General features: G+C 50.2%; 1 long non-coding RNA gene across 1 annotated transcript; it reads left to right on the top strand.

Moving 5' to 3' along the window:
• The first annotated feature begins 2988 nt into the window (after window positions 1–2988).
• Window positions 2989–9801, top strand: LOC123944703. The gene is made up of 3 exons (XR_006818838.1): window positions 2989–3067; window positions 5454–5554; window positions 8491–9801. It is a non-coding gene; the product is annotated as an uncharacterized LOC123944703 (long non-coding RNA).
• Window positions 9802–15857: the final 6056 nt, after the last annotated feature.

Genomic DNA, 15857 nt, shown 5'->3' on the forward strand with positions numbered 1-15857 from the left:
CAGGGGGCCTCCACTGCTCTGAGAAACAGGGGTGAGGAGGATGTGCTCTCCCTGTGCCCTGCCTGGCTCCCTCCACTGTGAGTCACCACAGCGCTGCCCAGGGAGGGCTGGCCACTCTGTGGGATGATGACTTATTTGACACACTTAATTAGCCTATTTCCATGTAACATGTTTTAACGGAGGCCATTACAGCCTAATAAAAGGAAACAATAGTGCCATAAATCCCGGGATCAATAGAAGGGAAAGCAGCGAGGCTGAGAGCGGCTTCCTCTGAAAGACCCAGAGGGGCTTCAAGAAAGCAATTCCCCTTGAAATTGAAGGATGAAGGGAAAGAATGTGTGCCCGCTCACCCACGCATTCAGCAAATACTTAGAAGAGGCCGATTGCAGGCCAGTCTCTCCCTGTAGTCCCATAGGGGCAGACAAAAGGCACAGCCTGGTGGAAGAGAAAGACTCAAGAACAAGAATGTAGCCATTCAGTGTGGCCGATGTTATGAACAAGGGCTGGAGAGAGAGATTTCCTGGAGGCAGAATTTGAATGGGCTTTGAAGGGTAAACAGGAGTTTTCTGGGAGGACAATGCTGAAAGCAGGAGGAGCACAGGGAAAGCACGGGAAAGGGGCATGGTAAGTTTGGGGAACAAAGGATGCGAAAGAAGCAGGAGAGGCTGCAGCTGGAGAGGCATACTGAGGCACGGTGGAGAAGAGCTGACTTTGGGATTCTTTGGAAACTCAGAGAAGGTGAAGGAGCTTGGAAGGCACAGTTATCAGGGACAAGTACTGCACAGAAAACTCCTTGTCTTGCTTCATCTGGGACCCTTGAAGGGTTGAGTCCATCTCTCTGGTGACGATAAGCAGAAATCGCACAGGTCCGTGTGTTGTATTCTTGGCCATCAGCCAGTGACTTCACTGAGGACTACTCACTCTAACCATCCGAATTTCAGTTTCTTGATGGTAAATGAGGTTTCCTCAGTACCTCTCTCCTTCACCAAAGCATCCAATCAAGTCCTGTGGATTTTACCACCCCAAATATGTGTCCAAGTACTAGGGGTAGTTGAAGCCACCGTCATAAATGGTCACTTGGAAACTGTCGGAAACCCTGAGTTGGGCTTCTGACTTGCTGTCTTGCTTCCTTGTTAGGAGGGGCCTGCGTCAGGTCTGTGAGGACCCGGATGGTAGATACTGAGGCTTCGTGAGCCACGTGTCTATGCTGCACTTTCTTCTTTGGGGGAAACAACACGAATGTCCACCAGCTGATGACTGGAGAAACCAAGTGCGGTATGTTCATTCAGTGGGATATTAGTTAGCCAAGAAAAGCCATGGAAAGTAAGGCTCTAACGTCACTGAACCTTGAAAACATTATGCTAAGTGAAAGAAGCCAGACACGAAGGGTCATAGATCACAGGTTCTATTTACAGGAAATATCCGGAATAGGTGAATCCAGAGAGACAGAAAGTAGGGCTGAGGCGAGATGGGGAAATGGGAGGTTGTAGTCGAAGGGTGTAGGCTTTCTTCCTGAAGAGATGAAAATGGTCCAAAATCGACCGTGGTAAAGGTTGCAGGAGTCTGGGAGTACGCTAAAAGCCATTAAATTGTGTACTTCAAATAAGTGAATTGTGTGGTATGCAAATTGTTTCCGAGTAAAGTTGTAGGAAAAAAAGATTTTCAGCTCCCAGGCCATACAGAAACAAGCTGTGGACCACATTTGGCTCACAGGCTGTTGTTTGCTGACACGGGGGTTCTATATTCCTGCCAAAGTGGATGGTCTAAACTACGGATCTGATTTTGTCACTCCCCTGTCAGGAGTGCCAGCTTCACTGGCTCCCCATGACCCCAAGGATAAAGAACTAATTCTTTGGCTCTCACACCTGCTCTTCCACACTCTGTCCCCAGCTAGCCTTTCCAGTCTCCTGTCTTTCCGTCCCTCTCCACGCTGCAACCCCATGAATGACTCTTCATATCCACTGACACTTCCCTTGATTTGGTTTCTGTCTTACCCTCTGCCCTCAGGATTCTGGAAGGTTCTTACTTATCTCTCAAACGTTCACTCAGGTATCCCTTTCCTTTATGGTACCTCCCGCAGTCTTCCCGGGGGGAATGGATTGCTACTCGAGTATCGCGTGGTCTTCGATCATATTTATTTAATTAGATATACGCTTCCCTTCAGAAGACTGTGAGCTCCTTGGCAGCAGCAAAACAGGAACCATGTCTTTTCTCCTTGGCCCAACCAGTGCTCAGCACAAGTTCCTGGCGTGCAATCAACATTTAGTAACTGCTTTCTTGAAATGAATTGAAGCCTGGTGAGAAGCAGACTAGCTAAATGGTATCAGAGGAATTCAGCAACATCTCACTGCAGAAAAGCCTCCTGGAGGACGTCTAGTAACCTAAGCCCCTCATTTTCTGGGATGAAACTTGCTGGAGTCCTCCGGCAAGGAGGGGCTGGGGTTCATCTCAAAATCTGAGTCTCCACACCTGCCCTCTCCCAGAGGCTCTTGTGTGCACACCTCTGTGTCTTTCCACAATCCCTTCCAACATGAACGCTCTGGGAATCAAGGCAGCTTGCCACAGGCAGGTTTTAAAGCCATCTCCTTGGCTCGGCTCAGCCAAACATCCCGATGGCCCACGCTTCTCCTCTCTGCCTCCCATTCTGGGCACTCTGGAGCTCCCTAGGAGGGGTCAACTACCTCGGGAGTGGCCGGAAGAGCAGGTCGGCTCCTTGTGGCACGGCCAGCTGCAGAAACAGAGAGTGCGGCCCACCCCGTGGCGCAGATGGAGCGGGAGGTTGGACCCCGGCTCAGACTCGGACCCTACAGTTTGATTTATAGCATTGCGTACTTGTTGTACACAGGTTTTTCCTACGGCTGGGAACACCCCAGGCTGCCTGCGGTTTTCTCTTTCTTTTAGCACGCGTGCGCGCGCGTGTGTGTGTGTGTGTATGTGTGTGTCTGAGAGAGACAGAAAAAGAGGAAGAGAGCTGTTTCTGAGCCCGATGCAGGATCAAGGTCCTTACAGGCTGCTAAATAATGAAAGACGATTCTGGGTCTCACGAAGGCGTGTTCTTTCTGTGCAGGTACGTGTAGAGCCTCCTCCCACCTCTGCGGCCTGTCGCCGAGCTCCTACTATGTGCTGTTGTGCTGGGCAGGAACTCTTTGTGGTGGGAGAGTGTCCTTGTGTGCCGGACGAGGGAGCTGTGACCAGGAGAGGTTCTAAGGCGTGCCTAGGGCGGTTAGCAACGGTGCATCCTATACCCGGAGTCTAACCTTTGTGTCTGCTGCATTAGCCCTTGAACCCTCCCCTCCTCTGGCCAGACACCAGGCTTTCGCCAGGACAAACACACCGTCCCCACCTTCTCCGAGCTGCACCGGAGTTTGTACGGTGCCATCTGTCATGAATAGCTTGACTAAGACTGACCAAACTCTGAGCTAGGTTTTAGACCCACGTCTACGCTTTTGTATTCATTCTCTGACTTAAGCTGCAGATCAGCTGTTCCACTGTGTCTCATCAGCAGAGGAAGAGATGCGGGACTCAGGAGGTCAAGCCACACGCCCAAGGTCAGCTAGCTGCTGATGATGGAGCTGGGATGTGGGCCCTTGTCTCTCATGTCTCAGCTGAAGCCCTTTCTGGCCTGCAGTGCTGGTCCGTGCTAGGAGCTCTCTTTCTCCACTGAAACCTCTTGGACCCCATCTCCCGTCACTTCTATGTTAGCGGTGCCTTGGGTCCCTCCCCATCTTCAGTTGTGTTTATATCCTTGTGGCGTGCTCTTGTCTCCATGGGTGGAAACAGCACAACAAATGGGAAGCCAGACCACACAGGGTCTTTTCGTGGTCTCCCTGGGGCCGGCTTCCAGGGGCCTCAAGTCCTTGCCCACGCCGGGCCCCGCGCAGACACCAGCACAGACTGGAGGGGCCTTCCCTGTTTTAGAGAGGAGACACGGAGGCCAGAAAGGACAGGAGTGACTAACCCAAGCACACAGAGAGATTACAGTGCATCGAAGACCAGAAATCGTTGCCCTGGCTGCAAGGTGTGGCTGCAGGTTTGAGGAGACATTTGTCTTTTCCTGCGGGTGCTCATGAGCAGGAAGGCAGGTGCCAGCTCTTCTGAGGAAGCACATCCTAATGTTCAGTGGCGTTTGAATGGCAAGAAGATTATCTGAAAGGTAGTGAACTCCCCAAGTAGAGGCTGCATATATTCCCCCCACTGTGGAGCAGGGTTCAGATTTAAGAGAGCTCAGGGACTTCTGAGCCTACCCAAAGGACTCAGGAAGCCAGGGACTTCTGTGCCTACCCAAAAGACCCAGGACACCAGAATCCGACTCTTGCCTTCGTTTCTGGGAGAGCCAGGGAGCAGGAAGGGGTGTGGTATAGCTTCAAATGTGGAAAAAGCCTTCTGCTTAAGAGGTCTCCTTGTTGGCCATCAACCAAAGATTTTGTGGGATGCTCTCTGAAATGTAGGTCTGGGCCTTGTTATTTAACCCTAACCCCCAAGGGGTTGTCTAACTAGATGAAAGACTACAGCACTTAGAGGGTGCTAGAGAACCTCCTTCTGGGGAAACGAGCCCAGGAAATGGGCGGCCTGGGCGGGGATTGTCCCGGACACTCAGCTGGAATTGATGGGGCAGATGAAAGTGCAGGAAATGGCCCAGCATTCGATTCTGGGTAGCGGCCTGGACATGTCCTGGACCAGCAACTATGGGCCTCAGCATCCAGGGGTCCTTGAAGGCTGGGGTCCAGGGAGGCAGCCTCTTCTGGGAGGTGAAGCAGGCCTAGATGCCTCTCCTGGCCCAGTATTTTAGGAGCCATGTCTTTGGGTGAGTCACGTGACCTCTGAGTGTGGGTTCTTGCTCCAGGCAATGGGGTAGTGACTCCTCCCTCTGTGGGGGGAGGGACCATGCTCCAAGAGCAGGTATGTGATGTTCCTAACACAATGTAGGGGGCGGAAGTGGTTTGAATCCCACATTGTGATTTACTGAGGCTGTAGTCCCTCTTCGAAGTGTCTTCCTCAGCTTGGGGCCAGCCCAGACCAAGTGTGGTTTCCTCTCTCTGTATGTGCGTCTGTGTGTGCATGCATGCAAGTATGCATGTGTGTTAGGGACCTGCCGTTCGCTTGCCGCAGGGGTTCATGTTCACCTGAGGGGCCCTGGATGCTCAGACCTGCTCAACAAGCTGAGATGCTCTGGGATCCTTCCAGACAGACATATACCACAGTGAGAGCTCATGGGGAGCTCATGGACAGGTGGAAGAGGGGGCGAGGGTATTGCCCTTGAAAAATTAAATAATGGTGCAAACCATAGCAAATAAAACCACTTAAGCAACAGAATTCTCTTCATGTTAATTTCGACTCTCATAGATTTTCTTACATCTTTGATGCCCGATGTTACCTGCGTGTTAGAATCGGGTGTAAGTCTCAGTCTGATTTGACACGAGATCAGCTAAGTTAATTATCTTCTTTGTCTCTAGTTTCTTTCAGAGATCACCTCCCTTTCTAGACTGTTTGTCCCCGTGAACCTTTGAGAATCACTGAGGGTCACCGCTCAGAAAGGAAGATTTCTCTTCAGCAGGTGAGAGACTTGGGATCTAGATGTGGTTCTCCACCAACCCAGCTTTGACAAGCTGTCTCACCTCGCCGGGCCTTGGTTTGCTAGCTCTGGTTGGAGAACAACAGTGCCTTCCCCATCCTCCTACATCTCAGGGGCAAACTATGGCTCACGGGGATGGAAGGGCTGTGAAATGCTAAGTCAGTCCATTCCAGCAGATTCCAACCTGAGGGAATTCCACAGGGTCCCTAGAGACTCCATGTAAGTGTTGCGCTAGGCTCCAGGACTTAGAGAGGGCAGGACTCTCTGTGCCCATGAGCGCACTGTCTGTCCTTGTTTCTAGAAGTGGACTCCCAGTCTTTGTGCCTAGGTAGCAAAGAATCTGTCTGCCTATGAGTTTTTGGCTATGGAGTTCTTGCCATGTCGCCTCCCTTCTTCCCAGCAACGCTCTCACCCTTTCCTCCCCCCACATACTCAGTCTGCAGGTGGGTAGAGCAGGAGGGGTTTTTGTATGCCCTCTTGTAATGTGGCAGTTGGAGCTAGTGCAGCTCAGGGGCGTGACTGACTGACCAAGACTCCATAACAAGATGGCGGCAGACGGGAGAAGAGGTCTCCTGCCTCCTTTCTTTTTTTTTTTAAACAGCTTATCAAGATTTAATGTACCTTTATTTTCAACACATGGAACATATAGTATAAAGATTTCATACTGGACAAATGATGTTCAATTAAGCCAAAAGGTAGGGGGAAAGAGAATTTTGCATTGCTTTGACTACAAGGTTTAAAATACCAGTATGCAGATTTTATTACCGAAAAAAATCCAAGTTGTGTTTATCAGGGACTTAAACTGAACCTAAGTGAAAGGACTTTTTCACACCTCAATCAGAAAGAAAACACCACAAAAAAAAAAAACTCCAAAAAACATAGACTAAAAGTTCTTTGGCTGCCGAGGCGGTGAGGGCTCGTTTGCATTGTGCCACGAGAGATGACATCGGGCCAGAGAGTAAATGGCCTTGTCTCACTTTGTGCAGGTCACCAACTTGCTTACTTGCGATGCTCTGAAAAGGTGGCTGGGTGGGGACCAACCTGTGGGGACCGAGGGAGTACGTGCAACAGGAACATCACGTGTACACATTTCTCCGCCAGCAGTGAGTGGCAAAGCAGAAAGACCTGGGAAGCTCAGAGCTCGAGTGGCCCAGAACAGTCACTGTGTCACTAAAGGGCCAGGAGGCATGGCAAGTCTGGGACTGGAATTTCACCAGCGTGGAGACTCAGGATTAGTGAGGGCGGACATCCTAGGAAGGGCCCTTCCCAGGTTCTGTGGACCCAGCCTGGGGGAGCCAGTGCCCAGGGATCCCTACATGTCGACCGGGGCCGTGTAGGCAAGAGTAGGGTCAGTGGGCCAGGACCAGCCTTCTGGCCTGCCCTTCCTCGAGGGAAGACATGGTCTTTGTTCCAGGCTTTTCCAAGACTGTCTCCTTGAGTTCTTCCGTAGAGTCACCAACTGGAGACCTGTGGGCTTTATGTGGGCTACAGACAGGTTTTATTTGATGGGATTTTCCTTTCAGGAACTGTGATAGCTGCCAGCATTGAAACACTGTGTGTTTTCACATTAAAAAAAAAAAAGAAAAGAAAAATCTGGCCTTACTTGGGAAATCTGGCCACATTGGGCTGAGTTCCCGCATGACCTCCATCGCTGGAGCTGGTCGCGTCCCTGACACCCTTAGGCCAAAAGCATGTTTGCCTTGGTTGCCACCCAGCCACTCTCACTCTTTCTCACTACCTTGCCTGGCCCCGTGGCATGGGCTTCTGTGACCCGTGTCCAAGTCTGTCTTTATTTTATAGGCGAGGAAGCTGAAGACCTGCCTTAAAAGTCATGGAAATCGAAGCTCTGAGAGTACTTTCCCCCCAGCTTTGTATCTATGGTCCCTGTCCCCCACTAGCCCCCCAGGGATCTCCCCACCCTTTTCAAGCAGCTTCAGGCTCTGCTGGCTAAAAACAGCTGGGCCCACAGGACACCCAGAGAGGTTGGTCCTCACCCCACCCCCACCGTGGAATGCGCCCCCCCAAACCGCGCACCGCCCCCCACCCCCCCAGCCATCGCAATTTCCAGATTAAAGATTCCAGGCAGGCTGGGGCCTATTTCCCACCCAGTGTCTGGGGCCTATTTTCTCCTTCAAGTCATTACAAGTTCAACGTTTCTAGCAACCCAGGGGCTCGGAGGCGGAGCTGCCTTTCCTGACAGCCTGGGGTGCTCAGACACCAGGTTTTCTCTGTTCCTTTTCCATATGCCCCGCTCTAGCCTTTGGTCTGGGTGCAGCTTGTCAACATTAAATAGGCACTTCTTGTGGTTCACTCATAACAATTCTTTAGATCTTGGAAGCCAGGCTGTGGAGCTCTGCATATGCATAGGTCTCATTTTCACACAACAGGCTGCTTAGCAGATGGGGGCCCAGACCAGCCTCCAACATTTAGCAGAGAGTTAAGATGTGGGAAACTAGGTGGCTTTTAACCAGCCCGGACTGTTGCCAGCATTCAACCTTAGAGAATTTTCACAGGGAAAAGAAAAAAAAAATAAAAAAATAAAAAAAACCAAAAACAACAACACACACACAAAACCAACAAAACCACAGTTTTCCTTGCTCCCCCAAACCAGATGGCAGATGGTATGGAACCAATAAAACACAGATTCAAACGTTTGTTTATTTAACTTTGAATGTAATATGGCTTTGTGGTCCCTTGCAAGGAAACATCAACCTTGCAACCAGAGAGCTGAAGGATTAGTCAAACTTCAGAGCCGCTATTCAGGAGGGGCCCCTGAGGAGGCCATGGAGAGGGACCTGGGGACAATTCATGGCCCAGACCCCAAGCTTCGTGGCCCATTTGCCTCTCCTGGTAAAAACCCAGGAGGTCCTCATGAACGCTGACTGACGCTTGGTTTCTGTTGCTTGTCTTTTGTCAAGGTTCAGTCCAAGAAGCAGCCAGCCACATGAGGAATGTTTCTGCGTCATTTCTAAAGCAGCTGTGGACGAGGCTGGTCTGGGCCACCAGCGTGACAGACCATGAGAAAACGTCCGGAGCCCTTGAGAAAAGGCTCTCTGTCACGGTGCTCGGGGTTTGTGATATCAGAGAAGGAGAGTTTCGTGAGGCCCGCGCAGTGCCCTTTCTGTTTTGGCTTTCCAGAGACCTCGGGCGAAATTATATGCTCGGTTGAAATAACCATCTACATTAGTTAAGATTCTTTTGGTTACGAGTGGCAGAAACCCAACCCAAACTACTTTAAATAAAAAGATAATTTATCAGGTTAAGTGAGAGCAGATGGTTTTGGAGATGGCTGGAATCAAGGGCTTAATGTTCCCCGGCCCCTTTCTAGATCTCAGATCGGCTTTTTCTGCAAGCCAGGCTCTTACCTTAAACTGTCCCCCGAATCGCATCCTCTGAGTTCATCCCAGCAGAAGGACAATCTTGTCCAACAGCTCAGTCAGCCAAGTCCTACTTGGCATGTGGGCTTATTTTTGGAACCTAACAGAGTGGCCCGGAAACTTGGAGTACCCTGACTGGCCAAACCTGGGCCATGATGACCCTCCCTATGGGTGGGAAGAGGGGTAAGATTAGCACTACCCTAAGCATATGGAATGTATTCCCTAATTGGAAATATGGGATGGGGATGGGATGTGCGAGGCTGATAGATGTCGACTTTAGCCTGGGATTCTGGCATAGCTCTTTGTGCCTTCCCCCAATTCATTGTATGTCTCTCTCACTCTTCTCTCTCTCTAAATCAAGTTAGTAAATATGTATCTTTCATCGTAAGCAATACTAAAATTATGGTAAGTAGAAGTAACTTATTCTGCATGCGTGAACAGTGAAAGATTGAATATATTTTAAAATATGGAGTTCTTTGGTAAAACTGAACCATCTTTGACTCAGAACGCCAAAGCTGGAAGGAGGTGCAGAGCCCAAACTGTTCGTAATGTTGGTTGTGGATTGGGGCAGGCTGGGGGCTGCTTTGTCTAAAGCCTGGTTGTGGAGCTTGGCACCTGGAACCTGATTTCAGACTCGGGGCTCTCTCCCTGTTGCCTGACTATGGCTTCTCATCTTCCTAGGTCACTCTCTTGGGGCCTTACCCTTGTTCTGGAGTCTTCTATGAATTGGCTGGCAAGAATTTCTGGCCAACGTATCAACTTTAAGCGGTAAAGCCTCCCAGGACTCTCCTCCGTGACTACTTGGGTCTTCCATACCCAAGAGAAGGCATCTTTAAGAATGATCTTTGCATCCGTAGGTGCGCCTGGGTGGCTCAGTGGGTTAAAGCCTCTGCCTTGGGCTCAGGTCATGATCCCAGGATCCTGGGATTGAGCCCTGCATCGGGCTCTCTGCTCGGTGGGGAGCCTGCTTCCTCCTCGCTCTCTGCCTGCCTCTCAGCCTGCTTGTGATCTCTGTCAAATAAATAAAATCTTTTTTTTTTTTTTTTTAAAGAATGATCTCTGCATCCGTTTGTTAACTGCTGAGTAACAAGTTAGCACAAACATAGCCACTTAACGCAACACAAACATTTACCATCTCACAGGTTCTATTGGTCAGGAGACCAGGTATGGCTCAGTGGGATCCTCTGTGTGAGAGCCGGCAACCACAACCGAGATCTTGGCTGGGTTATAGTCTCATCAGGAGGCTCACCTGGGGAAATATCCACATCCAAGTTCCCTGGGGTTGTAGCCAAAGTCATTTCCTTGTGGCTGTGTGACCAAGGTCCCTGGTTTTTTGCTGGCTGGGAGCTGGAGGCCACCCTTAGGTCCTAGAAGCCTCCCCACCCCCCCCACCCCTGCCCCAGTTTCTTGCCACATGGGCTATCTCGCCACGGTTGCTGACTTCATCAGGCCAGGGAGGAGAAACGCTCACTCTGGCCTGGTGTTTTATAGAAAGCTCCATCCTCATTTGATTGAAAGCCCGTCACCCTTGTCTTATAACAACCTAACCATGGAAGCGACATCCTATCGCCCTTACCCTAGTCTGTTGGGTAGAAGCAAGTCACAGATTCCACCAGAGTGGGTGTTATGTGGGTAACCTTTGGGACTTCCTCCACAATCCCTCACACCTTGGTGAATTACCCTGCATGTACCCACCTCTATGTAACAGGGAGCCCCTCCTCCATGCCAGGCAGGACACACAGTGGTCTCTGCAGACAGCTAAGTAGGGATGATGAGCCCGTGAGCAGACAACGGCCTATAGTAAGGCACCTGCCAATGGCTGCATGTTTAAAGGGGCTGGGGTCACACAGGATAGTCTCTCCTTGGGCCAGAAGGGCAGGGCAGAGGGCCCGAGAGGGCTTCTCAAAGGAGTGGACATTGGCACAGCCTTGATAGATCAGTAGGATGTCAAGGAAGACAGAGATGGTGGCAGAGAAGGCCACGATGTAGAGGTAAAAAGGCAAGGGGTACCTGGGGAGCCATGAGTAATCCAGTGTGACCAATACAAGCTCCCTGAGGAAATGGAGGTGTCGCTGAATCCTTCAGGGGCTTAAAGGCCAGGCTTAGAGGTGTCTTCCTTCTGGGGTCTGTGGAGGGCCACCATGAGGCCCTAACTGGGAATTGGGGGCAGTGGCATGATAAGCTTGGGGCTGCAGGGAGAGAGGACTTCCAGCAGGAGGCCGAGAGGGGAAGTCACTATGGGCAAAAGACAAGCCTCGCTTGTCTGTACTAAGGAGGGCCCCCCCACTGCTCTCCCCCACAGAAACCCGGGGGAAGGCAGACATTCTTAGAGCCATTTCAGGCAGCCAGGCTGTCAGAATGATGAGTTCTACAGCCTAGCAGCTGAACCAAAGAAGAAAAAAGTCCCAACAAGCCCCATTTCACTGCCCTTGACCTTGCAGTAGAGCTCTAAGTGAAAAATCTGTCATCTATTAATCTGTTAGAAGTTGACAAAAGGGACTTTGATCAGAGGTTGTTTTTCCCCCCTTCTTAAGTTTCCTGATGACACATAATAGCCCATTTCAGCCGGAGGGCCGGAAGCACGGCCCTCATTCTGCTCACTTCAACCCCAGTGGCCTCCCGCCCCGTGGCTTTCTCCCTGCCCCAATATTAATTGGCCTGTAAGTGGTTACATGTGTTCCTTTTTATGTGTCAGTTGGAGTCTGTTATTTGAACTTCACAGCTATTTGGGAACACAGGAGTGATGCTCTGGGCCCAAGTTGGGAAATGGAGCAGTCCAGAATTTGTTGCACTGGTTCCTACAGCCTGATTTTTTTTTCTTCCTCTATCCCTTGAGGTCTTGATGTCTCCTACCACCATCCCTGTTCCATCCCTGTCGTGCTCCTCTGCATGAGGCCCCCGACACGGCAGCCCAGCTCTTGGAACCGTGAAGTTCACAGCCAAGAGAAGCCTCAAGGATCCCGAAACTGTAGCTTCTGGTTTTAAAGGAATTAAAAGCCTCGGAGTGGGGGGAACGTTTTTTTAATAAAAATAACATTTGCTGAGGGGTTATTGTGGACACATTTCTTACATATGTGTTCTCTTGTTTCATCCTCAAAATAACTCTGTGAGTTAGGAACCACATTGCCACTTTTACAAGGGGGAACCTGGAGACTGTGGGAGGCTAAGCCAGAGGATTCCCCGGGCCAGATTGCCAAAGATTGGGTCCTGCTTCTAACTCGTACCAGCTGTGTGATCTTGGACAAGTTGTTGAGCTTCTCTGTGTCTCAGATTGCTCGTCAATAACAGGTCTACTAATAGTACCTACTTCAAAGGGCTGTCCTGAGGATTAAATTGATTTAGTGTTTTTAAGAGGCTCAGGGCAAGGGCTGGTGTAAAGAAAGCACTTATAGGGGTCCCTGATGAGGGTCTTCAAGACTGTGTAGTATGCGGTGCTGAACACTGTTTCTGGAGGGAGATATCCTCAGAGTCTCAGTACCCCAGTGTGAGCGTGGGTGAGTTACTTATTTTCTCTTCCCATGTATGAAATGGGGCTGTTCCTCATGGTTGGGGGGCCCTCAGTGAAATGCTTTGGTCCCCACAGAATAACCTGATAGTGAATTTCACCAGCTGATAGGCCCCATTCATGTGATCGTTAGTGACCCATTTTACTTTTATTGATTTTGTTTTTAAATTTTTAAATGTTTTGAAAGGCATCTCTACACCCAATGTGGGACTCAAACCCATGACCCCCAAGATCAAGAGTCATGTGCTCTATGGACTGAGACAGTCAGGCTCCCCTAGTGACCCATCTTAAATGTGAATAGACTTCAAAGAGTTATAAGTAATATCTTCAGTGAGATGAGAAGATTTTGCGTTCCAAAAAACAAAACAGAATGTAAAAAGAAAGTGAGGGGATCAAACTGAGAATAAAACAGAGCTCTTGAAAATTAAAATTAACAGACCAAAAACATGTTAAATAACACAACATTTGGAACACAAAGAGGACTCTCAGAAAGTAAAACAAAGAGATAAACAGATTGAAAGTAGGAAGGAAAGATAAGAAAATTGGAAGATCCGTGTAGGATATTCAGCATCCAAATAGAGCTCGAAAGAGAGGAAAGTGGAGAAAACACAGGGGAGGCAATATTTAAGGAAATAATATAAAAATAAAATTCTCGGAACTAAAATCATGAGTTTTCTTGACTGAATTCACCACATACTCCACACAGCAAACGATGAAAAGACCCACATCAAGGCACATTATTGTGAAATGTCATCATACCATGGATAAAGGGAAGATATGAAAAGCTTCCAGAAATGAAAAATGGAGAACAAAAGCAAAAACCAGCCATGTGTAACGGATCAGTTTATGGGATGGCACTGCATTTCTCAACAATGGCTCTGGAAGCTGATTCACACCTAGAATTCTATACCCAGCCCAACTATTAATCAAGTGTGGGCTTTCCAGTAACAACACTGAAAACTTTAGACCAAGCAGCAATGTTTTCAAAATTCTGGGGAAAAAAAAGTGATTTGTGGTGTAGAGTTTATACCCAGCAAAATAATAATCCATTAGAGGGTCTAAAGACATTTTCTTAAAGATTTTATTTATTTATTTGTGGGGGAGGGGGAGAGGGAGAGAGAGAATCTCTAGTCGACTCCCCACTGCGTGTAGAGTCCGAAGCATGCGGGCTCCTGTGACCCTGTGATCATGATCTCAGCTGAAATCAAGGGATGGTTAACTGCCCAAGCCACCCAGGTGACCCTCTAAAGACATTTTGAAAATACAAATTTCTCCCAAATTTGCCTTCCGTTTTTCCTGTTTCAGGATGCTATGAGAGGGAGTGTTCTGCTAAAATGAGGAATTTGACCACAAAAGAGGCAGATGTGGATCCATAAAGTAGACAGTCCCATGGTGGAGGAAGTGAAGGGATCCCTAAGATTACATGGAGAGATGCCAGGATGGTAACCAGGGCCCAGATGTAGCCCTACATTTCTTCCTGTCGTCAAGACCCCACCCTACTGTGGCTGGCACTGTGGGTCCCCTGACAGCTGGCTGGCTCTCGATCACACCCCCTCTGCCTTCCTGAACCACCCCATGGCAGCTCCCAGGCCAGCCAACTCTCACACCTTTCCCGGGTGACAGAGGCTTCTGGAACTCTCTGTGGCCCACAGCCACGGAGGGATGCTCTGGTGCTGCCATCTGTTGTCTCCACTTGACTGCCCATCCCAGGTACCTCATCTTTCAAACACGATCATCACAGCACCAAGGTCACCAGGTCCTTGTAAGGATTAAATGAATAAATATTTCTGAAGCACTTTGAATGGCATCTGAGGTGATGTTAAATGAGAGATGTTACGTAGCCGTGACAGTAGACCCGTAGTGGACTGGAAACGCATTGGTTTAAACTTTGGCCACAGCTGAGAGGAATCTGCTAGCTCCTCGTCACACACCCAAACACCCCTGAACCAGAGGCATCGAACGAGAGGCCTTTCAACCCGGGACGCCAGTGTGAGTGTGACCACATCCGTTCCTGCTGACCGTGAGTTAGGGACTCCTCATCCCTCTGAGGGATCTAGAGGCTTCTAGAGGAAGGAAGCTAGAGGCTTCTCCTCAGCCAACGAATCTTGCTTGGCTGTCCTTTTCAGAGTCATCTTGAACCAGCCCTCACTTGCCAACCATCCTCCCACTCCAGACACCTGCTTTGGGCAGACCCTCAGGAGCTGTGCTCCCTCCTGCCTCAAGACCCTCAGCCATGCTGTTCCCTCCGCCTGCACTGCTCTTCCTGACGCCACCCCTTTTCCCTTTCGTTGCTTCCTACTTACCCCTTGGATCTCAGCCAGGTCACCATTTCTGCCGAGAAGCCTGCCCAGGATCCAAAGGCGATTAGAAATCCTGTGGCGCATTCTCCTGGCCCGGGGAATGGTGAATTCTTGCACTCAGTATGACCTCTGCCCCCCCGCCTTGTATCCTCCGTTCATTCAGGGTAGGCTTACTGAGTGCCTGTGCTTACTGGCAGGCAGGGCCTAGAAAATGCAGCAACGAACCCCAGAGACAGAAGCCCCAGCCCTCGGTGAGGTGAGTGTGCTCTCCAGTGGTTTTTTTGATGTTATTATGTACCTGGCAGAAAACAGGCTTTAATTAAGTGTTTGCTGTGAAATAAGCCACAGGAACCTTGGCGCCTTCCCCTGAGAGCGAAGATGGGGCTGGGCGCCGCACGCCCCAGCAAACCTGTGAAGATCACCTAGTAGCAGGGGCAGGAAGCAGGGCTGCTGGAGGGCAGTGTAGTTTAGTGGCAGGTGAAGAGAGGCCCCACCCAGCGGAAGGTCGCTGTGGTTTCTTTGGCGAACATCTCCCCCCGCCCCCACTCTCCTGCTTCACCTCCTGTTCATCTGGCCATGCCTGTAACCAGGCGAGCCTTCCAGATTAACCCGGGGCTATAGGGGGAGCCAGGGGAGGGCCCTTGCGCCAGCGGGTAACCCTGTGAGTAATCCGGAGAAACAGCTCTGGCCCAGTGGTTCACCCCAGGCTTGTTTGTGTCTCGTTTCCTTGGACAAATCAGCCCCTTCATTTCACTCTGAGGTTTAGGGTTTCCCCTAGAGCTCTTGGGGAGTCAAGCCAGGGTGCTGTGCGTCAGTCTGGGAAGGATTGGAGTTGGAAGGAAGAGATGGGGTCGAAGTGAAGGTGACACCAGGTAGTGGCTTTCGCGGGGACGGGGGGAGGGGCGGTGTCCCTGTGAAGGGCTTCAGCCTCATCCTTGTGCCCTTGGCTCCTCCTTCCCAGGCCACGTGGCAGAAGGGGCTAAAGGTAACAGCCAAGGAGAGCGGGGTTTAGCCTTTCGTCCCAGCCAGGGGAAAGGTGGGAAGAGGCATAGGAATTAGGAAGCACGAGGCTCCGTGCAGGTGAGAAGCCATAGGGCTCCATC

Source organism: Meles meles, chromosome 6, assembly GCF_922984935.1.
Source record: "Meles meles chromosome 6, mMelMel3.1 paternal haplotype, whole genome shotgun sequence".
Classification (NCBI taxonomy): domain Eukaryota; kingdom Metazoa; phylum Chordata; class Mammalia; order Carnivora; family Mustelidae; genus Meles; species Meles meles.